Raw genomic sequence first — 24,294 nt, 5'->3', positions numbered from 1 at the left:
AAAAGAAGAACAAAGTGGGAGGTCTCACACTACCTGATTTTAGAACATATTATACTGCCACAGTAGTTAACACAGACTGGTAATGGTACAGCAACAGATACATAGACCAGTGGAACAGAATTGAGAATCCAGACATAAATCCACCCACATATGAGCAGCTGGTATTTGACAAAGGCCCAAAGTCAGCTAAATGGGGAAAAGGCAGTTGCTTTAACAAATGGTGCTGGCATAACTGGATCTCCATCTGCAAAAAAAAGAAACACAAACCATACCTCACATCATGCACAAAACTGAACTCAAAATGGATCAGAGCCCTTAACATAAAATCTAAAACGATAAAGATCATGGAAGAAAAACTAGGGACAACACTGGGAGCACTAATACAAGGCCTGAAAAGTATACAAAACATTACTAACAATGCACAAACACCAGAAGGGAAAATAGCTTCTGAAAATCAAACACTGATGCTTATCCAGAGACTTCACCAAAAAAGTAAAAGGACAACCTACAGACCGGGAAAATGCTTTTGGCTACAACAATTCCAATCAGAGTCTGATCTCTAAACTCTATATGATACTGCAAGAACTCAACAACAAAAAGACAAAGAACCCAATTAAAGAATGGGCAAAGGATGTGAACAGGCACTTCACAAAAGAAGACCTTCAGGTCACTATCAGATACACAGGGAACTGCTCATGATCATTAGCATCATGGATTGAATTGCATCCCCCCAAAATATCTGTCAGCCTGGGTGAGTCATGATCCCCTTGTATGATTGTTTATCATTTCATCTTCTGATGTGATTTCCCTATGTGCTGTAAATCCCATAACTATAATATAATAAGATGGATTAGCAGTAGTTTTTTTTTTTTTTATATTGATGAGATATACAAGATTAAAAAAAAAAAGCCAATCTCTTTTGAGATATAAAAGAGAGAAGTGAGCAGAGAGGCATGGAAACCTCTTACCGCCAATAAAGCGGCTCCAGGAGCACAGCGCGTCCTTTGGACCTGAGGTTTCTGCGCTGAGATGCTCCCAGACCAAGGGAGGACTGATGACAAGGACCTTCCTCCACAGCCAACAGAGAAAACCTTCCCCTGAGGTTGACACCCTGAATTCAGACTTCTGCTCTACTGGACTGTGAGAGAATAAACTTTTCTTGGTTAAACTCATCCACTTGTGGTATTTCTTTTATAGCAGCACTAGATGTCTAAGATAGTTAGCCATTAGAGAAATGCAAATCAAAACTACAATGGGATACCATCTCACCCCCAACAAGGCTGACATTAATCCAAAAAACACAAAGTAATAAATGTTGGGGAGGTTGTGGAGTGACTGGAACACTTATACACTGCTGGTGGGAATGCAAAATGCTACAATCACTTTGGAAATCAATTCGGCACTTCCCTAAAAAGGTAGACTAGAACTACCATATGATCCAACAATTCCACTCCTTGGAATATATCCTGGAGAAATAAGAGCCTTCACATGAACAGAATATGTACACTCATGTTCATTGCAGCACTGTTCACAATAGCAAAAAGATGGAAGCAACCAGTGGCTGCAGAAGTAGATCCTGTGAAGAAGATTGGGAGTGAGAACATGAGCATTTCAGAGATAACAGAACAGACACAGCAAGGCAACGGTGAGATAGAGAAAAACAAAGTGATTATGTGATTTGGACAAAGACAGGGTAGAGTAAGGTCGATATAGAAGATAATACACTTTCGGAAGCACTGAGTGTTTAAAGACAAGAAAAGTCTTCTTTTTGAAGTCCAGCCAACATGGAGCCATAGACAGAAGCACCATGCTGTTCCTCCACAGCAAAGACCGGAAAAACTAAGTAAAACAGAGACAAACATCATTACTAGAACCCAAAGATTCAAAAGAAGAAATAAAGAACACAGCCAAACACTGAATAGAATAAGAAAATGACAGAGGACAGATTGCACAGAGAGATACGTGCAGTGATCCCCCATCAGCTAATGCAGCACAGATTTGCCATCTTGGACTTCTGTCAGAGGTCAGCAGACAGGGAGAATGGAAAAGTAGCTTCACGGAGCTCCCAGCAGGAGACAGAGCACATGGTAATCAGTAGTACATGCTTTCCCACACCCCGTCTTCTCCGTAGTGCTTTACCTCTGAGCTTCCTGGCTGGCTGTGGTGGCTCGGCTGGTGGAAAGTGCAGCGTCCATGCCGTTTGGATTCATTCCACCCACAATGGAGATTGGTGGACAGGAAGTACAGGAAAGCAGCTTCAGAAGTGTCCCAGAAGGATGCAGAGCACTCGGTAATGAACAATATGCAATACACGCTTTCCTTACCCTCCCCATTCTTCCACTCTCTTCAGCCTCCTGTGATTCTTGCCAGCTGCAGTATCTTGGTCAGGAGGCAACCACATCATTCCTGAGCTGCTTGGCTTTGCCCCACCCACACTGGCTTCCTGAGCTGGGTTGCTTTTTCCATTTCTTTTGTTTTCTTTTGTGCCTCCCACCACCTCCCCCTCCTTTCTCTTGAACACCTGGCTACATAAGCCATCTTTGCTTCTCCTTGAAAAGAAAGGCTGTGAAGATCCAATCAAATGGGGAAGCACTCCATGGCCCAAAACACCACACTGGTGGGATCCCTGCGGCTTTTTCTTTCTTTTTTTTTTTGCTTTGTTTTCTTTTGCTCTGCACTGTTTTGTTTTGTTTTTTGCTTTGTTTTTCTTGTTGTGGCTTGTCAGCCCCTTCTAGCAGGGCTGCGCTGCACAGCTTAGGAGACGCTCCCCCAACCTGTGCAGCCGTGTACGTAGAATCCCTGGGGGCATTTCTTTTTTTCTTTCTCTGTTTTTTCCTTTCTTTTTTCATTTCCCAGTTCTTGTTTCTCAATACTTACCTTCTTCTCCTGGATCCTGAATACCTGGTACTATTATTTGACGTCTATACCCTCTCTAAAAAGCTAGGCTATATACTGTGCAGCCTGGGAGCCACTTCTCCGCTCTTCATGGCTGCACCCATGGGACCCCTGGGGGCTTTTCTTTTTTTTCTCTTCCAATTTTTTCTAGAGTTATTTATTTTTTCTGTTTTTGTTTTTCTCCATTTCTCAGTTTCTCATCTCTCCACTCCAATGGCACACTCCCTTTCCACTTTTTTTCCCCTTTGTTTGTTTGTTTTTGGCTCCTGTTTCTTTCTCCTCTCTTCCATGCCCATACTATCTCCACGCCTCAAAGCCTACCCTCTTTTCTGCCTACCCACTCTGTGCACTGAACGTCAGACCCCCATACAGCAGAGGTACGACCTAAGGTAACCTGCCCACCCCTGATTCTTGGTCCACTCTGTTGACCCTTGTACATCCCACAAGCAACCCATTCTACCCCTTCTTCTTCAGCTGGACATGCACTGCTGTACCATACATAGCTAAGTGACTGTCCATTTGACCAGAGTGGAAAAGTACTGTGACTACAGACAAGGAAACAACATAAAATGCACAACCTGCCTGCTCAGATATAACCAATTAAAACAAAAAAGCAGTCAATACATGAAGTAAATCACTACTGAATGTCCCAAACACAGCAGACAATATCAAAACATATTTTCAAAAATACAGGATGGATCCATTAAGCATCCAAAATAAAACACCAGGTGACTTTCCAGTAGAAGAAAAGGCACTAGAACTACCTGATAGGGAATTAAAATCTCTAATATTTGGAGCTATCCAAGAGTTGAAGCAAAATGCAGAAAAAATGAGGAAAAAATAGACAAATTCATGGAAAATCTTGAAAAAAGTATTCAGGAAATTAATACGGAAACTAAATGTCAAAATGAATTCATAACTAGGAATCGTACAAAAACAATTAGAAATCCAAAAGATAAACAAGATTTCAGAAATGGACAGTGTCATAAAAGGGCCGAGGAGCAGATTTGAAATGATGAAAGACAGGATCAGCAAAATTGAAGACAAATACTTGGATACAACTATGTTTCCGAAAAAATCAGAAGAAAGAACAAAGGAAAAAGAAGAAACCCTGAGAATTATGTGGGATACACTCCAAAGCAAAAATCTGTGAGTGATCAGAGTTCTGGAGCAAGGAGAGAAAATGTAAAGCACAGAGAGTATCATTGAAGAATTGCTGACAGAAAGTTCCCTAATATCATGATTGATGAAATGCTGGCCATTCAAGAAGCTCAACAAACCCCACATAGGGTAGACCCCAAAGGAAAATCAGCTAGGCATATCATAATCACCACTGCTAAAACCAAAGACAAAGGAAAAACTCTGAGAGCAGCTCTAGAAAAACAAAAAGTCACACAGAGATGAGAAACCATAGGACTAAGTTCTGAATATTCAGCAGAAAGCATGCAGGCAAGAAGGCAATGGAAAGACATATATAAAAGCTTGAAAGAAAAAAATTGCCCATGAAGAATAATATATCCTGCAAAACTTTTGTTCAAATATGAAGGTGAAATTAGGACATTTCCGGTTAAGGAGAAATTAAGGGAATATGTAAAAACAAAACCAAGATAACAAGAATTATTCAGGGGAGTTCTTCAGTCTGAGAACAAACAACATCAGGCCACAGCCTGAATCTAGGATGCAAAATTGTTCCAACCAGATACCAACCTAGGAAATGAACTCTCAAGGACAATCCAAAACCAAAAGAATTGCAACAGGAAACCATGGAGGTTAATCTGTAAATTACAACAATGTCAGAACAATAAAAGAGGGGATAAAATTTGTAAGTGTAGAACTTTCTAATGGGGAGGAAGGAAAGGCAATACCAAGTAATGACAGACTGTTTCAAACCTAGGAAGACAAGGGTAAATTTCAAGGTGACCGCAAAGAAAGTTAAGAAACCTACTCTTCAAAATAAAGAAAAACATAGTCTCAATTAACAAAATCTAAAAATAAAGAAAAAGGAAGAAATGAAAATGAAATCCAGAAACAAAAGGAACTCAGCACAGGTCAGTAAGAGGAACAAAGAAAATGTAAGCACCACAAAAAAAGTACTACAAACTGAAAGCAATAAACTTACAGCTATCAATAATTACACTGAATGAAATAGCCTAAATGCACCCATAAAGAGACACGGAGTGACAGAATGGATTAAAAAAAAAAAAAAAAAACAGGATCGATCAATATGCTGTCTACAAGAGACACATCTTAGAAACAAGGACAAAAATATATTAAAAATCAAAGGGTGGGAAAAAAAGTATCAAACAAATAACTACCAAAAAAAGCAGGAATGACAATATAAATCTTAGATAAGATAGACTTTAAAACAAAATCCACCATAAAAGACAAAGAAAGGCACTATATAGTGATTAAAGGGACACTCCATCGAGAAGACTTAACCATAATAAACATCTATGCACCCAATGACAGGGCTCCAAAGTACATAAAACAAACTCTAGCAGCACTGAAAAGAGAAACTGACAGTTCCACAATAATAGGAGACTTCCACACACCACTCTCGGTAAAGGACAGAACATCTAGAAAGAAACTCACCAAAGATACAGAAGAGCTGACCAGCACAATCAGCCAACTTGACCTCAAAGATATATATAGCACACTCCAAGCAACCACTGCAAAAAAAAAGACCTGGCCCTGATGACTTCACCGGAGAGTTCTAACAAGCATTCAGAGAGGAGCTTACACCAGTAGTACTCAAACTATTTCAGAACATTGAAAAGGAATCGATACTTCCAAATTCGTTCTATGAAGCTAGCATAACCAGGCAAAGACATCACAAAAAGGAAAAAAAAATTACAGACCAATATCTCTCATGAATAACAAAAGGAGGCAAAGACACCACAAAAAAAGAAAATCACAGACCCTGAATACAGATGCAAAAATTCTCAACAAAATTGTAGCCAACAGAATACAGCATCATATAATACACCATGACCAAGTACGATTCACACTAGGTATGCAAGGCAAGTTCAACATTAGGAAATCAATCAACGTAATCCACCACATAAACAAAAGGAAAGAAAAGAATCACATGATCATCTCAATCCATGCAGAAAAGGCATTTGACAAAGGCCAACACCCATTCCTGATAAAAACTCTCAATAAAATAGGTATAGAAGGGAAATTTCTCAACATAATAAAGGGCATCTATGCAAAACCAACGGCCAACATCGTTCTTAATGGAGAGAGGCTGAAAACATTCCCCTTGAGAACAGGAAGAAGACAAGGGTGCCCTTTATCACCACTCCTATTTAACATTGTGCTGGAAGTTCTAACTAGAGCAATAAGGCAAGAAACATTAAAAAACTGTACACAAATTGGTAATGCAAAAGTTAAACCATCGCTATTTTTAGATGATATGATTCCATACATAGAAAACCCAAAAGACTCCGTGAGAAAACTGTTGGAACTAATAGAGATTCAGCAGAGTAACATGATACAAGATAAACACACAAAAATTGGTTGGATTCCTATACACAAGCAAAGAGAACGATGAAAAGGAAATCGGAAAAACAATACTGTTTACGATAGCCCCCCCAAAAATAACATACTTGGGAATAAACATAACAAGGGAGGTAAAAGACCTCTACAAAGAAAACTACAAAACACTACGGCAAGAAATCAAAAGAGATCTGCATAAATGAAAATACATACCACACTCACGGATAGGTAGGCTCAACAATGTGAATATGACAATTCTATCCAAAATGATTTACAAATACAATACAATCTCGATCCAAATACAAACAACTTTCTTTAAAGAGATGGAAAAACTTATCATTAACTTCATATGGAAAGGGAAGAGGCCCCAGATAAATAAAGCACTATTGAAGAAGAAGGTTAAAGTAGGAGAATTCACACTACGTGACCTCAGAACCTACTATGCAGCTACGGGGTAGTCAAAACAGCCTGGTATTGGTCCAAGAACAGATACACTGACCAGTGGAACAGAATTGAGAATACAGATGTAAATCCATCCACCTATGGTCACCTGATCTTCAACAAGGGCACAAAGTCCAACAAATGGGGAAAAGATAGTCTTTTTAACAAACGGTGCTGGCAAAATTGGATCAAAGACCCAAATATAAAGCCAAAAACTATGTAGTTCATAGAATAAAAAGTAAGATCAACACTAGAGGCCCTAAAACGTGGCATTGACAGGATACAGACCATAACCAACGACGCACAAGCTCCACAGGATAAGTTAGATAACTGGGATCTTCTAAAAATTAAACATTTATGCTCATTAAAAGACTTCACCAAAAAAGTAAAAAGAGAACCCACAAACTGGGAAAAAATTTTTGGCTTTTACAAATCAGACAAATGTCTGATCTCTAAAATCTACAAGAAAGTCCAACACCTCTACAACAAAAAGACAAATAAGCCAATTAAATATGGGCAAAGGAAATGACCAGACACTTCACCAAAGAACACGTTCAAGCAGCCAGCAGACACTTGAGGAAATGCTCACAATCACTTACCATGAGAGAAATGCAAATGAAAACCGCAATGAGATACCACCTCACCCCAACATTACTGGCGGGAATCAAAAAGACAGGCAATAACAAACATTGATGAGGCTGCAGGGAGATCGGATTCTTCTGTGCTGCTGGTGAGAATGCAAAATGACACATCCATTTTGGGAAAATGATATGGCACTTCCTTAGAAATCTAGAAATAGAAATACCATATGATCCAGCAATCCCACTCTTAGGAATATATCTTACAGAAACAAGAGTCGCCACACAAATAGACACACACAACCATGTTCATTGCAGCATTGTTCACAATAGCAAAAAGATGGAAACAACCTAGATGCTCATCAACACATGAATGGATAAAGAAACTGTGGCACATAGATGCAATGGAGTATTATACAATAATGGAGTATTAAGAACAACGATGGACCTGTGAAGATTCTCACAACATGGAGGAATCTGGAGGGTGTTATGCTGAGTGAAACAAGTCAATCACAAAAGGACAAATATTGTATGAAACCACTGTAAAAACTCATGACAAGGCTTATACACAATAAGAAAAAATCTTCAATGGTTACGAGGGAGTAGAATGGTGGGGGTGGAAAAACACTTAATAGACAATACATAAGTGGTAACTTTGGTGAAGGGTTAGACAGTACACAATACTGGGGAAGCCAGAACAACCTGTACAAGGCAAGGTCATGGTAGCTCCAGAAACACATCCAAATTCCCTAAGGGACCGAATTGCTGGGCTGAGGGCTGTGGGGACTATGGTCCCAGGGAACATCTAACTCAATTGGAGTAACATATTACATAAAGAAAATGTTCCACATTCTACTTTGGTGAGTAGCATCTGGGTTCTTAAAAGTCTGTCTACTCCACTGGTCTCACCCCTTCTGGATCAAGGAAGAATGAAGAAAGCTAAAGATATGAAGAAAAGATTAGTTCAAAGGATTAAAGTCTAAAATACTCCACTGGTCTCACCCCTTCTGGATCAAGGAAGAATGAAGAAAGCTAAAGATACGAAGAAAAGATTAGTTCAAAGGACTAGTTGACCCCATTTACCATGGCCTCCACCAGACTGTCTCCAGTAGAAAGAGATGGTGCCTGGCTACCACCACTGGCTGCTCTGACAGGGATCCCAGTATAAGGTCCTGGACAGAGCTGGGGAAAAATGTACAACAAAATTCTAACTCAGAATGAAAGAACATACTTGCTGACCTGACAGAGACTGAAGACACCCCAAGAGTGTAGCCCCCAGACACCCTTTCAGCTCAGTAATGAAGTCACTCTGAGGTTCATGCTTCAGCAAAAGATTGAACAAGGCCCACAAAAGAAAATGAGACTACAGGGGCACACTCGCCCAGGAGCAAGGACTAGAAGGTAGGAGGGGACAGGAAAGCTGGTAATAGGGATCCCAAGTTTGGAAGGGAGAGTGTTGACATGTCGTGGGGATTGTTAACCAGTGTCATAAAACAATATGTGTCATGAGAAGATAGTTTGTTTTGTAAACCTTCATTAAATCCTTTGGCCTAGGTAAAAATAATATAAGCATCCTTTTCTTTTAACTTAGGCAAACAGTGGCTGACCTTAATCTGTAACAACATAAAGAATACATATATTAAATAAATTTGTAGAAAATTTGTAAATCAAACCACAAGGGTCCCCTGAAGCCTACACATCAGGAAAGCATTTTAGGACCAAAGTGGTCCAGTTGGAGAAAAATCTAGCTGTTTTTAATTCAAGTCTTGCAACAAACATTCTTCAGCCTAAGAGATGGATTTAATAGCAAAATTAAATTAAATTTTGATGCTAGGGAAATGATAGGAAAAGCGTACAACAGAATTTAGCATACAACTAATGTAGGTAATTGGCACATTTTTAATGAAAAATAGAATATGGTGCCTGTCTAAGTTATCTAGTGCTGCTGTGATAGAAATACCACAAGTGGATGGCTTTACCAAAGAGAAATTGATTATTCCAAAGTTTAAGAGCGTAGATTTCAGGGTGCCAGCTCTAGGGGAAGGTATTCTTCCTCTGTTGGTTCTGGGAGAGGGTCCTTGAAATCAATCTTCCTCCGGTCTAGGGCTTCTCATCCCAGGAACCTTGGGTCCAGAGGACGTGCTTTGCTCACTGCACTGCTTTCTGGGTGTTATGAGGTCCTCCGTCTTTCTGCTCCATTCTCTGTTTTATATCTCAAAAGAGATTGATTTAAGATACAACCTAATCTTGTAGATTGAGTCCTGCCTCGTTAACATACCTCTCTCTAATCCTGCCTCATTAACATCATAGATGAAGGATTTACAACACATAGGAAAATCACAGCAGATGACAAAATGGTGGACAATCAGACAATACCGGGAATAATGGCCTAGCCAAATTGATTCACATTTTGGGGTGACAAATTCAACCCATGACAACACCACAGGAGATAATACTGTTAAATCACGCACATAAGTCTGAATTAATTTTTCATCAAACTAATTTACAAAACATTTAACAGAAAAAGCAGTGGTATGTGTTGTCAAGGGAGAACTCCTACAAATCACAAACAAAAGAGACAGTCTAACATGTAAAGAGATGAACGATGCGAGCCTACGTTCATTCACAGAACTAAAAATGTCTAATAACATAGAAGAAATGAAAAAAGTCACCAATAATTGTTGTTGTTAGGTGCCATTGAGTCAATTCCAGCTCATGGTACAACAGAATGAAACTCATAGTCCCTTGCAAGCACAACAGAAAGAAACACTGCCCAGTCCCGCAGCATCCTCACAATTCTCGTTATGCTTAAACCCATTGTTGCAGCCACTGTGTCAATACATCTCTTTGAGGGTCTTCCTCTTATTCACTGACCCTCTACTTTACAAAGCATGATGTCCTACTCCAGGGACTGATCTCTCCTGACAACTTGTCCAAAGTATATGAGTTTCGTCATCCTTGTTTCTAAGGGGCACTCTGGTTGTAGTTTTTCCAAGACAGATTTATTTGTTCTTTTGGCAATCCATAGTATATTCAGTTTTCTTCTCCAACACCACAAATCAAAGGTGTCGATACTTCTTTGGACTTTTTTATTCATTGGCCAGCTTTCACATGCTTTTGAGGTGATTGAGAACACTATGGCTTGGGTCAGGCACATCTTAGTCTTCAGGGTGATGTCTTTGCTTTTCAACACTTAAAAGAGGTTGTTTTTAGCAGATTTCTCCAATGCAAGGTGTCTTTTGATTTTCTGACTGCTGTTGATCATGGATCCAAGTAAAATGAAATCTTGGCAATTTCAATTTTTTTCCGTTTTATCCTGATGTTCGTTATTGGTCTAGTTGTGAAAATTTTTGTTTTCTTTATGTTGAGGTGTAATCCACACTGAAGGTTGTGGTCTTTGATTTCCATCAGTAAGTGCTTCAAGTCCTCTTCACTTTCAGGAAGCAAGGTTGTGTCATCTGCCTAGCAGATTGCTAATGACTCTTCCTGATGCCCTGTTCTTTCCTTAGTCCATCTCTCGGATTATTTGCTCAGCATACAGGCTGAATAGGTCTGGCGAAAGGATACAAACCTGATGCACACCTTCCCTGACTTTAAACCATGAAGCATCTCCTTGTTCTGTTGGAGTGACTGCCTCTTGATCTATGTACACGTTCCAAATGAGCACAACTAAGTGTTCTGGAATTCCCAGTCTTCACAATGTTATTCATAATTTGTTATGATCCACAGAGTTGAATGCCCTTTGCATAGTCAATAAAACACAGGTAAACATCTTTCTGGTATTCCCTGCTTTCAGCCAGGATCCATCTGACATCAGTGATGATATCCCTGGTTCCACGTTCTCTTCTGTATCTGGCCTAAATTTCTGGTAGTTCCCTGTCAATATACTGCTGCAGCCGCTTTTGAATGATTTTCAGTAAAATTTTACCTGCGTGTGATATTAATGATATTGTTCAATAATATGCACTTTTGGTGGGATCACTTTTCTTGGGAATAGGCATAAATATAGATTTCTTCTGGTTGGTTGGCTAGGTAGCCAGCTGTATTCCACATTTCTTAGTGTAGAGGACTGAGTTCTTTCAGCACTGCATCCATTTGTTGAAACATCTCAAATGGTATTTCATCAGTTCCTGGAGCCTTGTTTTTCTCCAATGCCTACATTGCAGCTTGGAATTCTTCCTTCAGGACCATTAGTTTCTGCTCATATGGTGCTTCCTGAAATGGTTGAACATCAACCAATTCTTTTTGGTATAGTGACTCTGTGTATTCCTTTCATCGTCTTTTTTTTTATTTTTATTAACTTTTATTAAGCTTCAAGTGAACGTTTAGAAATCCAATCAGTCTGTCACGTATAAGTTTACATACATCTTACTCCGTACTCCCACTTGCTCTCCCCCTATTCAGTCAGCCCTTTCAGTCTCTCCTGTCGTGACAATTTTGCCGGCTTCCCTCTCTCTCTATCCTCCCATCCCCCCTCCAGACAAGAGTTGCCAACACACTCTCAAGTGTCCACCTGATACAATTAGCTCACTCTTCATCAGTGTCTCTCTCCCACCCACTGACCAGTCCCTTTCATGTCTGATGAGTTGTCTTTGGGGATGGTTCCTGTCCTGTGCCAACAGAAGGTCTGGGGACCATGGCCGCCGGGATTCCTCTAGTCTCAGTCAGACCATTAAGTATGGTCTTTTTATGAGAATTTGGGGTCTGCATCCCACTGCTCTCCTGCTCCCTCAGGAGTTCTCTGTTGTGCTCCCTGTAAGGGCAGTCATCGATTGTGGCCAGGCACCGACTAGTTCTTCTGGTCTCAGGATGATGTAGGTCTCTGGTTCATGTGGCCCTTTCTGTCTCTTGGGCTCTTAGTTGTCGTGTGACCTTGGTGTTCTTCCTTTGTCTTTGCTCCAGGTAGGTTGAGACCAATTGATGTATCCTAGATGGCCACTTGTTAGGATTTAGGACCCCAGGTGCCACAATTCAAAGTGGGATGCCGAATGCTTTCATAATAGAATTATTTTGCCAATTTACTTAGAAGTCCCCTCAAACCATGGTCCCCAGACCCCTGCCCTTGCTCCGCTGACCTTTGAAGCATTCATTTTATCCCGGAAACTTCTTTGCTTTTGGTCCAGTCCAATTGAGCTGACCTTCCATGTATTGAGTGTTGTCCTTCCCTTCACCTAAAGCAGTTCTTATCTACTGATTAATCAATAAAAAACCCTCTCCCTCCCTCCCTCCCTCCCCCCCTCGTAACCACAAAAGTATGTGTTCTCCTCAGTTTTTACTATTTCTCAAGATCTTATAATAGTGGTCTTATACAATATTTGTCCTTTGCCTCTGACTAATTTTGCTCCGCATAATGCCTCCCAGGTTCCTCCATGTTATGACATGTTTCACAGATTCGTCCCTGTTCTTTATCGATGCGTAGTATTCCATTGTGTGAATATACCACAATTTATTTACCCATTCATCCGTTGATGGACACCTTGGTTGCTTCCAGCTTTTTGCTATTGTAAACAGAGCTGCAATAAACATGGGTGTGCATATATCTGTTTGTGTGAAGGCTCTTGTTTCTCTAGGGTATATTCCGAGGAGTGGGATTTCTGGGTTGTATGGTAGTTCTATTTCTAACTGTTTAAGATAACGCCAGATAGATTTCCAAAGCGGTTGTACCGTTTTACATTCCCACCAGCAGTGTATAAGAGTTCCAATCTCTCCGCAGCCTCTCCAACATTTATTATTTTGTGTTTTTTGGATTAATGCCAGCCTTGTTGGTGTGAGATGGAATCTCATTGTAGTTTTTATTTGCATTTCTCTAATGGCTAATGATCGAGAGCATTTTCTCATGTATCTGTTGGCTGCCTGAATATCTTCTTTAGTGAAATGTGTGTTCATATCCTTTGCCCACTTCTTGATTGGGTTGTTTGTCTTTTTGTGGTTGAGTTTTGACAGAATCATGTAGATTTTAGAGATCAGGCGCTGGTCGGAGATGTCATAGCTGAAAATTCTTTCCCAGTCTGTAGGTGGTCTTTTTACTCTTTTGGTGAAGTCTTTAGATGAGCATAGGTGTTTGATTTTTAGGAGCTCCCAGTTATCGGGTTTCTCTTCATCATTTTTGGTAATGTTTTGTGTTCTGTTTATGCCTTGTATTAGGGCTCCTAGGGTTGTCCCTATTTTTTCCTCCATGATCTTTATCGTTTTAGTCTTTATGTTTAGGTCTTTGATCCACTTGGAGTTAGTTTTTGTGCATGGTGTGAGGTATGGGTCCTGTTTCATTTTTTTGCAGATGGATATCCAGTTATGCCAGCACCATTTCTTAAAAAGACTATCTTTTCCCCAATTAACTGACACTGGGCCTTTGTCAAATATCAGCTGCTCATACGTGGATGGATTTATATCTGGGTTCTCAATTCTGTTCCATTGGTCTATGTGCCTGTTGTTGTACCAGTACCAGGCTGTTTTGACTACTGTGGCTGCAGAATAGCTTCTGAAATCAGGCAGAGTGAGGCCTCCCACTTTCTTCTTCTTTTTCAGTAATGCTTTGCTTATCCAGGGCTTCTTTCCCTTCCATATGAAATTGGTGATTTGTTTCTCTATCCCCTTAAAATATGACATCGGAATTTGGATCGGAAGTGCGTTATATGTATAGATGCCTTTTGGTAGAATAGACATTTTTACTATGTTAAGTCTTCCTATCCATGAGCAAGGTATGTTTTTCCACTTAAGTATGTCCTTTTGAATTTCTTGTAGTAGAGTTTTGTAGTTTTCTTTGTATGGGTCTTTTACATCTTTGGTAAGATTTATTCCTAAGTATTTTATCTTCTTGGGGGCTACTGTGAATGGTATTGATTTGGTTATTTCCTCTTCGGTGTTCTTTTTGTTGATGTAGAGGAATCCAAGTGATTTTTGTATGTTTTTTTATAACCTGAGACTCTGCCAAACTCTTCTATTAGTTTCAGTAGTTTTCTGGAGGATTCCTTAGGGTTTTCTGTGTATAAGATAATGTCATCTGCAAATAGTGATAACTTTACTTCCTCCTTGCCAATCCGGATACCCTTCATTTCTTCGTCTAGCCTAACTGCCCTGGCTAGGACTTCAAGTACGATGTTGAATAAGAGTGGTGATAAAGGGCATCCTTGTCTGGTTCCCGTTCTCAAGGGAAATGCTTTCAGGTTCTCTCCATTTAGAGTGATATTGGCTGTTGGCTTTGTATAGATGCCCTTTATTATGTTGAGGAATTTTCCTTCAATTCCTATTTTGGTAAGAGTTTTTATCATAAATGGGTGTTGGACTTTGTCGAATGCCTTTTCTGCATCTATTGATAAGATCATGTGGTTTTTGTCTTTTGTTTTATTTATGTGATGGATTACATTAATGGTTTTTCTGATATTAAACCAGCCTTGCATACCTGATATAAATCCCACTTGATCATGGTGAATTATTTTTTTGATGTGTTGCTGGATTTTATTGGCTAGAATTTTGTTGAGGATTTTTGCATCTATGTTCATGAGGGATATAGGTCTATAATTTTCTTTTTTTGTAGTGTCTTTACCTGGTTTTGGTATCAGGGAGATGGTGGCTTCATAGAATGAGTTGGGTAGTATTCCGTCATTTTCTATGCTTTGAAATACTTTCAGTAGTAGTGGTGTTAACTCTTCTCTGAAAGTTTGGTAGAACTCTGCAGTGAAGCCGTCCGGGCAGGGCTTTTTTTTGTTGGGAGTTTTTTGATTACCGTTTCAATCTCTTTTATTGTTATGGGTCTATTTAGTTGTTCTACTTCTGAATGTGTTAGTTTAGGTAGGTAGTGTTTTTCCAGGAATTCATCCATTTCTTCTAGGTTTTCAAATTTGTTAGAGTACAATTTTTCATAATAATCTGAAATGATTCTTTTAATTTCATTTGGTTCTCTTGTGATGTGGTCCTTCTCGTTTCTTATTCGGGTTATTTGTTTCCTTTTCTGTATTTCTTTAGTCAGTCTAGCCAATGGTTTATCAATTTTGTTATTTTTTCAAAGAACCAGCTTTTGGCTTTGTTAATTCTTTCAATTGTTTTTCTGTTCTCTAATTCATTTAGTTCAGCTCTAATTTTTATTATTTGTTTTCTTCTGGTGCCTGATGGGTTCTTTTGTTGCTCACTTTCTATTTGTTCAAGTTGTAGGGACAGTTCTCTGATCTTGGCTCTTTCTTCTTTTTGTATGTGTGCATTTATCGATATAAATTGGCCTCTGAGCACTGCTTTTGCTGTGTCCCAGACGTTTTGATGGGAAGTATTTTCATTCTCGTTGCATTCTATGAATTTCCTTATTCCCTCCTTGATGTCTTCTATAACGCAATCTTTTTTCAGGAGGATATTGTTCATTTTCCAAGTATTTGATTTCTTTTCCCTAGTTTTTCTGTTATTGATGTCTAGTTTTATTGCCTTGTGGTCTGAGAAGATGCTTTGTAATATTTCGATGTTTTGGATTCTGCAAAGGTTTGTTTTATGACCTAATATGTGGTCTATTCTAGAGAATGTTCCATGTGCGCTAGAAAAAAGAGTATACTTTGCAGCAGTTGGGTGGAGAGTTCTGTATACGTCAATGAGGTCAAGTTGGTTGATTGTTGTAGGTAGGTCTTCCGTGTCTCTATTGAGCTTCTTACTGGATGTCCTGTCCTTCTCCGAAAGTCGTGTTGAAGTCTCCTACTATAATTGTGGAGGTGTCTATCTCACTTTTCAATTCTGTTAAAATTTGATTTATGTATCTTGCAGCCCTGTCATTGGGTGCATAAATATTTAATATGGTTATGTCTTCCTGATCAATTGTCCCTTTTATCATTATATAGTGTCCTTCTTTATCCTTTTTGGTGGATTTAAGTCTAAAGTCCATTTTGTCAGAAATTAATATTGCTACTCCTCTTCTTTTTTGCTTATTGTTTGCTTGATATTTTTTTTTCCATCCTTTGAGTTTTAGTTTGTTTGTGTCTCTAAGTCTAAGGTGTGTCTCTTGTAGGCAGCATATAGATGGATCGTGTTTCTTTATCCAGTCCGTGACTCTCTGTCTCTTTATTGGTGCATTTAGTCCATTTACATTCAGCATAATTATAGATAAATAAGTTTTTAGTGCTGTCATTTTGATGCCTTTTTATGTGTGTTGTTGACAATTTCATTTTTCCACACACTTTTTTATGCTGAGATGTTTTTCTTAGTAAATTGTGAGATCCTCATTTTCATAGTGTTTGACTTTATGTTAGTTGAGTCATTACTTTTTTCTTGGCTTTTATCTTGAGTTATGGAGTTGTTATACCTTTTTGTGGTTACCTTATTATTTACCCCTATTTTTCTAAGTAAAAACCTAACTTGTATTGTTCTATATCGCCTTGTATCACTCTCCATATGGCAGTTCAATGCCTCCTGTATTTAGTCCCTCTTTTTGATTATTGTGATCTTTTACCTATTGACTTCCATGATTCCCTGTTATGTGTCTTGTTTTTTTTTAGTTAATCTTAATTTGTTCTTTTTTGTGATTTCCCTATTTGAGTTGATATCAGGACGTTCTGTTTTGTGACCTTGTGTTGTGCTGGTATCTGATATTATTGGTTTTCTGGCCAAACAATATCCTTTAGTATTTCTTGTAGCTTTGGTTTGGTTTTTGCAAATTCTCTAAACTTGTGTTTATCTGTAAATATCTTAATTTCGCCTTCATATTTCAGAGAGAGTTTTGCTGGATATATGATCCTCGGCTGGCAGCTTTTCTCCTTCAGTGCTCTCTATATGTTGTCCCATTCCCTTCTTGTTTGCATGCTTTCTGCTGAGTAAAGGGAACTTATTCTTATTGATTCTCCCTTGAAGGAAACCTTTCTTTTCTCCCTGGCTGCTTTTAAAATTTTCTGTTTATCTTTGGTTTTGGCGAGTTGGATGATAATATATCTTGGTGTTTTTCTTTTTGGACCAATCTTAAATGGGGTTCGATGAGCATCTTGGATAGATATCCTTTCGTCTTTCATGATGTCAGGGAAGTTTTCTGTCAGGAGTTCTTCAACTATTTTCTCTGTGTTTTCTGTCCCCCCTCCCTGTTCTGGGACTCCAATCACCCGCAAGTTATCCTTCTTGATAGAGTCCCACATGATTCTTAGGGTTTCTTCATTTTTTTTAATTCTTTTATCTGATTTTTTTTTCAGCTATGTTGGTGTTGATTCCCTGGTCCTCCAGATGTCCCAGTCTGCATTCTAATTGCTCAAGTCTGGTCCTCTGACTTCCTATTGCATTGTCTAACTCTGTAATTTTATTGTTAATCTTTTGGATTTCTACATGCTGTCTCTCTATGGATTCTTGCAACTTACTAATTTTTCCACTATGTTCTTGAATAATCTTTTAGAGTTCTTCAACAGTTTTATCAGTGTGTTCCTTGGCTTTTTCTGCAGTTTGCCTTATTTTGTTTGTGATGTCTTGAAGCATTCTGTAAATTAGTTTTTTATATTCTGTATCTGATAATTCCAGGATTGTATCTTCATTTGGGAAAGATTTTGATTCTTTTGTTTGGGGGATTGGAGAAGCTGTCATGGTCTACTTCTTTATGTGGTTTGATATGGACTGCTGTCTCTGAGCCATCACTGGGAAACTAGTTTTCCAGAAAGTCCGCTAAAAAAAAAAATGCAGTCAGATCCCTATCAGAATTCTCCCTCTGGCTCAGGCAATTCAGATGTTAATGAAGCCGCCTGGGGAGGGTGGCAGAGGGATCAGGGAGATAGGAGAGTAGCACCTCAGAATATAGCCAGAGTTGCCTGTCTTGCTTGGAATGACTATTATATCTGAGATTCCCTCAGGGCGGTTCGCCTATGTGTGCTGGCTGTGTGGAGATTTCCCCCGGGGGGTCTGGCCCGCCGAAGTCACGGTCAGATCCTCCGCTGCCAGCCCCACGCCCAACGTCAAGGTTCCCCTCCTGGGATGGTGCACTCTCGACTCCAAAATCAGTCGCTGCCTCCCGGGGATTTCTCATCCCGCCAGCCGCGTCGCCGTGCCACCTCCGAGAACCGGCTGGGCTCTCCCCCGGGGTCAGTTCAGGTGAGTGGAGCAGCTCCCCATGCTTGTGCCATGACCGCGTGTCCCGGCTGGGACGCTGTTCTCCCCACTCCAAGACCAGTCGCTGCCTCCCGGGGACTTCTCCCACCGGCTGTGTCGCCACGCCACCCAAGTGAACTGGCTGGGCCCCCTCCCGGGGTTATTTCAGGGGAGTGGAGCAGCTCTCCGTGCTTATGCCGTGCCTGCGCCCAGTCAAAATCTCGGCGGAACGGTTCCCTGGCTGGGACACTGCTCTCCCAGCTCCAAGACCAGTCACTGCCTCCCGGGGACTTCTCCCACCAGCTGCTTCGCCACGCCACCACGCGAACCGGCTGGGCCCCCTCCCGGGGTTAGTCCAGGGGAGTGGAGCAGCTCTCTGTGCTTGTACCATGCCTGCGCCCAGTCAAAATCCCGGCGGGACAGTTCCCCAGCTGGGACGCTGCTCTCCCCGCTCCAAGGTCAGTCACTGCCTCCCAGGGACTTCTCCCACCGGCTGCGTCGCCACGCTGCCCGCGCGAACCAGCTGGCCCCCTCCCGGAGTGAGTTTGGTGGCTAGGGCTGGGCCCCTTGTTTGTACCGTCTGCTCCCCTGGGCTCTGCCCTAAGTCGGGCGCCAAAGGTTACCTGACTGGTACGCTGGCTCCAGGCTCTGAAAACAATCGCTGCTTCCCCATATTTGTTCGTTCTCCTCCGTCTCTAAATCTGTGTTTGTTGTTCAGGGTTCGTAGATTGTTATGTATGTGATCGATTCACTTGTTTTTCCGAGTCTTTGTTGCAAGAGGGATCCGAGGTAGCGTCTACCTAGTCCGCCATCTTGGCCCCGCCTCTCATCGTCTTTTAATACTTCCTGAGTCATTTAATATTTTCCCTGTAGAATCCTTCAATATTGCAACTCGAAGCTTGAATTTTTTCCTTAGTTCTTCAGCTTGAGAAGTGCTGAGCTTGTTCTTCTTTTTTGGTTTTCCATCCCTCATAATTAGGGAAATGAAAATTAAGACAATAATCTAATTTGGCACAGATTTGTAAAACAAGAATCTGAGAAAACTATGTTTGAAGGAGTGTAATATGGAATAATCATTCCAAATGAAATTGGTTTGACACAGTAATTCTACATGTAGGAACTGGAACTTGTGCTGCAAAAATACTTGAACATGAGTATATATGAGATGTATGGCCAGATGCTCCCTACAGTACCTAAACGGGTGTCAATCAGAGAACACACTTACCTGTAACGAAAGGGATAAAATATATAGTCCTTAAAGAGAATAGGCAGGTTGATTACAGGCAATATTGTTGAATGTTGTCCAGGTCACATTGCTTTGTAAAAAACAGTTTCAGAAAAATTTTAAATAATACTATGATAATCTTTTCTTTGAAAAAAATGAAATGTTTGTAAACTTTTATAAACATACAGAAATTCAGGGTATCCAAATTGGCCAAAACAATCTTGAAAGAAAACACAAAGTTGAAAGAGTTACATTTTCTAATTTCAGAACCTACAAATCTACAGTTATTAATCAAGACCATATGGTACAGGCATACAGATAGATATACAGACTATGAAATAGAGCTGAGAATGAAGAAACACAGCTATACATTTATGGTCACTTGTTTTCCAACAAGAGTACCAAAATAATTCAAAGGCAAAGGAACAGTCTTTTAACAAGGGGGATTGGAAAAACTGAATATCCACTTGCAAAATAATGAAGTTGGACTGCCTATCTCAATCCATATATCAAAATTAAACATCTTGCTTCAAAGAGTAAAATCAAGAAAGTGAAAACACACCCCTTCAAAATGGGGGAAAATATTTGCAAATCATATATCTGATAAGGGGTTTCTGACGAGAATATATAACTACTTCTTACAACTCAGTAATAAAGGCAAATAGTCCAAAGAAAAATTGGACAAATAATCTGACTAGACATTTCTCCAAAGAAAGCATACAAGTGGACAATGAGCACATGAAAATGGAATCAATAACATTTGTCATCAAAGATGTGTAAGCAAAAATCACCAGGAAATAAAACTTCACACTCACCTTGTTGACTACAATCAAGACAAATAATGAAAAGGGTTGTCAAGAAAGTGGAGACCTGAGTCGACGGTGGTGAATTAATTTGGGTTGTGATAGAAAGACTGATGACACAATGTAAAGAGTGTAACCGAGATCACTGTATTGTACATGTATAAGTTGTGAATGTGTGTATGTTTTGCTGAGTCTATATTTTCACCAGAATCCCCGGTGGTGAGGTGGAAAAATAAATATTTAAAAAGAATTAGGAAAAAAAAAAGTACATGGAGAAATTGCAACCTTCATGCATGAACACACGCGGGGAGAGCAGATGGTAAGAGTGAAGGGTGATTGATGGGTAAGGGGCACAGGTTTCTTTGTAGAGTGATTAAAATGTTCTAAAATTAATCATGGTGATGGTTGTACAGCTCTGTGCGTATACTAACAACCATTGAATGGGATTGTCAAATTCAAGAATTGTTTGGCATGTGAATTACATGTCAATAAAGATTTTACCAGACACAAAAAGCCTTGAATCATGATATCCAAAAAAATGTTGATGCAAATGTGTAATTACTTTGTCTTTAGTTCTTGTGTCAAAGAGATCTGCAGTCACAAGTGGCCTCACCCTGGCCAATGTTATCAACACTATTCTGAAATCTATTATATGATATGGGTGACTCTGAAATATTAGGTCATCGATTCTTAGCTGTGTAATAATACTGATGATAAAAGGGACATTAAGTACCCTCAGGCAACCACAAGGTTCATCTACCCTTAGCTTTTTCCACTTGGCATCCACATGCTCTGACTATTCATACAATGTGTTTACTCTGATGGGTAAAAAGTGTAGTAGTTGTATTTTAACTTCTTGATTGATTTCTCCTGGGATATAAGTACAAGCAGTGGCAGAAGGGAACAGATTTTTGAAAGAAAGAAATTCATTTGACCAAGATGTCTACGAAATGGATTTCAGTCCTTCTGCTGATACAACTGAGTTGTTACTTTAGCTCTGGAATTTGTGGAAAAGTGCTGGTGTGGCCAGTAGAATATAGCCATTGGATGAATATGAAGACAATAGTGGATGAACTTACTCAGAGGGGTCATGAGGTGACTGTTCTAACGTCTTCAGCTTCCATTCTTATTGATCCCAGCAAACCATCTGCTATTAAATTTGAGGTTTATCCTGCATCTCTTACTAAAGATGATTTTGAGTTTCTTTTCATGAAGTTGATCAGGAAATGGACATATGATATGCCAAAAGATACATTTTGGACACATTTTTCAGTATTACAAGAAATCCTTTGGGAATTTTCTGACTGCATTGAAAGGTTTTGTAAAGATGTAGTTTTTAACAAGAAACTTATGATGAAACTACAAGAATCAAGGTTTGATGTCGTTCTTGCAGATGCTGTTGTCCCTTGTGGTGAGCTGTTGGCGGAGCTACTTAAAATACCCTTTGTGTATAGTGTCAGGTTCACATTTGGCTACACAATTGAAAAGTATAGCGGAGGACTTTCGACCCCTCCTTCTTACGTACCTATTGTTATGTCAGAATTACCTGATCGAATGACATTCACGGAGAGGGTAAAAAATATGATATATGTGCTTTATTTTGACTTTTGGTTCCAGGCATATAATGAAAAGAAGTGGAATCAGTTTTACAGTAAAGTACTAGGTAAGTTACGTTTTTAGTTGGTAGAAGGAAGTCCTAACTTTTCTTGTGCCTTTGAAGGTGAGTTTGTGTAAACAAAAAGCCAGAGGGAAAAAATTTTTTTTTTTGTAAATAAAGATGAAATGAAAATATGATCTATCTAACTCACAAATATTATAGACAGCCTTCTATTACAGAATCAGTTAGAAGAACCTGGTAGCTAATCACTAGGACAGGGGACTCCCAAGAATCAGAAACCCCCAAATTTAAGATGCTTGGAATTTCTTTAATTAATTACATATCCATTTTATTGTAGTTTTTGTCTTTAAAAAAGTCATTTTATATTTCCATGAATGTCTGGATGAACATAAACATGAGGATTGAAGAGTGCTACATATTTCTAGCATAACTATGTATGTAGCATTGGGGAAAATACTTGTGTAGCTCAGTTTTTTTATTGATTAAATAGAATATTTTTCCATAGTAACTTCTCAGGATTCCTTCTCAGTTGAAAGATACACTGGCTTTATGCCAGATTCAAAAATTATAATTTGTATCTACAATATTTTATTAATCTGCTAGCCAAACAGCCATAATCAAAATAATATAATTCTACATAACTTGTGCCTAGTAGACCCTGAGATTTCTAATGATTCCACATTTCTTCACTAAGTGCTTACAAATCACCTGTCTTACATGTCTCTGAAGTTGTGCAGCGGTTGACATATAAGTTATCAGTCTGATTTTTTTGTAAACTATGTCTCTGTTTAAAAAAATCCATAGTGAGCACACTTATCTCCATAATTTTTTGAAAATTTACAGAATTTACTTGCATACAGTTCTATTTAATAATGAAATATAGTTCAGCTCTTCACTTGAACTGAATGCCATAGTCGGTACAAGGAATTGAGCCATACTCACAAAAACCTCAAATTTTCGTTGGGAAACTGAATGTCAAGGATTGGCTTGCTAATTTCTAGAAACTAGGCTGAGTACTTCTGGGAAAGGTATTTCTGTGGCTATGGCAGGCTTAATTGATTGAGGAGTTCAAATTCCAGTTGTTTGCATTTGTAGACCTGTTACATTTGCAACTTTAGATAATCTAAATACATATTTAACTCTACAGTGGCTTAGGTTTAACAACTGCTTATGGTGGTGAAAGCACTGATGTGACATTAGAGATGTAAGGCTCCTCTCACACTTTTAAACATCTTTAACCAGTTATTGCAAGCAACCCTCAGAAGAACACTTGGATGTTTGGATGTCAATTTTTTCAAGTTTCCTCTACTGTTTGTTTTCTCTTTTCTTTGCAGGAAGACCAACTACATTATTTGAGACAATGGGGAAAGCTGAAATATGGCTCGTTCGAAACTATTGGGATTTTCAATTTCCGCGCCCTTTCTTGCCACATTTTCACTTTGTTGGAGGGCTCCACTGCAAACCTGCCAATCCCTTGCCTAAGGTAAACTTATTACAGTTGGTTTAGTATTTTCAGTTAAAATGATTCTACTTTCTTCATCAGAATGTTTGACTAAGTAAGAAAGATTTGAGAAGTGTGCAAAAGTGACCGACAAGTCAGAAATTCATATATTTCCATGCCACCACAAGTATCTGAATATCATTACCACGACAGAAATAAGTGGGACACCTGTGAGATTTTGACAATAGTCTAATAAATTAAAGCCTTCATTATTCAGCAGATAAGAAAGTATCAGTCATTCATTCACAGATTATTTTTAGAGTGACTACCATACTCCATTAATAATCGGAACCTGGAGCGTATGAAGTATGAATCTAGGAAGATTGGAAATTGTCAAAAATGAAATGGAATGCATAAACATCAATATCCTAGGCATTAGTGAGCTGAAATGGACTGGTATTGGCCGTTTTGAATTGGACAATCATATAGCCTACTATGTTGGGAATGACAACTTGAAGAGGAATGGTGTTGCATTCTTTGTCAAAAAGAATGTTTCAAGATCTATCCTGAAGTACAACGCTATCCGTGATAGGATAATACCCATACGCCTACAAGGAAGACGAGTTAATATGACTATTATTCAAATTTACGCACCAACCACTAGGGCCAAAGATGAAGAAATAGAAGATTTTATCAGCTGCTAGAGTCTGAAATTGATTGAACATGGAATCAAGATGCATTGATAATTACTGGTGATTGGAATGCGA

The 24,294-nt window shown here is 39.2% G+C and overlaps 2 pseudogenes; one reads left to right on the top strand and one right to left on the bottom strand.

Moving 5' to 3' along the window:
• The window catches only part of LOC135231447 (UDP-glucuronosyltransferase 2B31-like), a 234,390-nt pseudogene that overhangs the window by 43,613 nt on the left and 166,483 nt on the right, over positions 1–24,294 (bottom strand).
• LOC100666277 (UDP-glucuronosyltransferase 2B4-like) overlaps positions 1–24,294 on the top strand; it is a 167,227-nt pseudogene that overhangs the window by 132,909 nt on the left and 10,024 nt on the right.

Source organism: Loxodonta africana, chromosome 5 (genome assembly GCF_030014295.1).
Source record: "Loxodonta africana isolate mLoxAfr1 chromosome 5, mLoxAfr1.hap2, whole genome shotgun sequence".
Classification (NCBI taxonomy): Eukaryota; Metazoa; Chordata; class Mammalia; order Proboscidea; family Elephantidae; genus Loxodonta; species Loxodonta africana.
The sequence above is the reverse complement of the archived record's forward strand: the minus strand, read 5'-3'. Positions and strand labels throughout refer to the sequence as shown.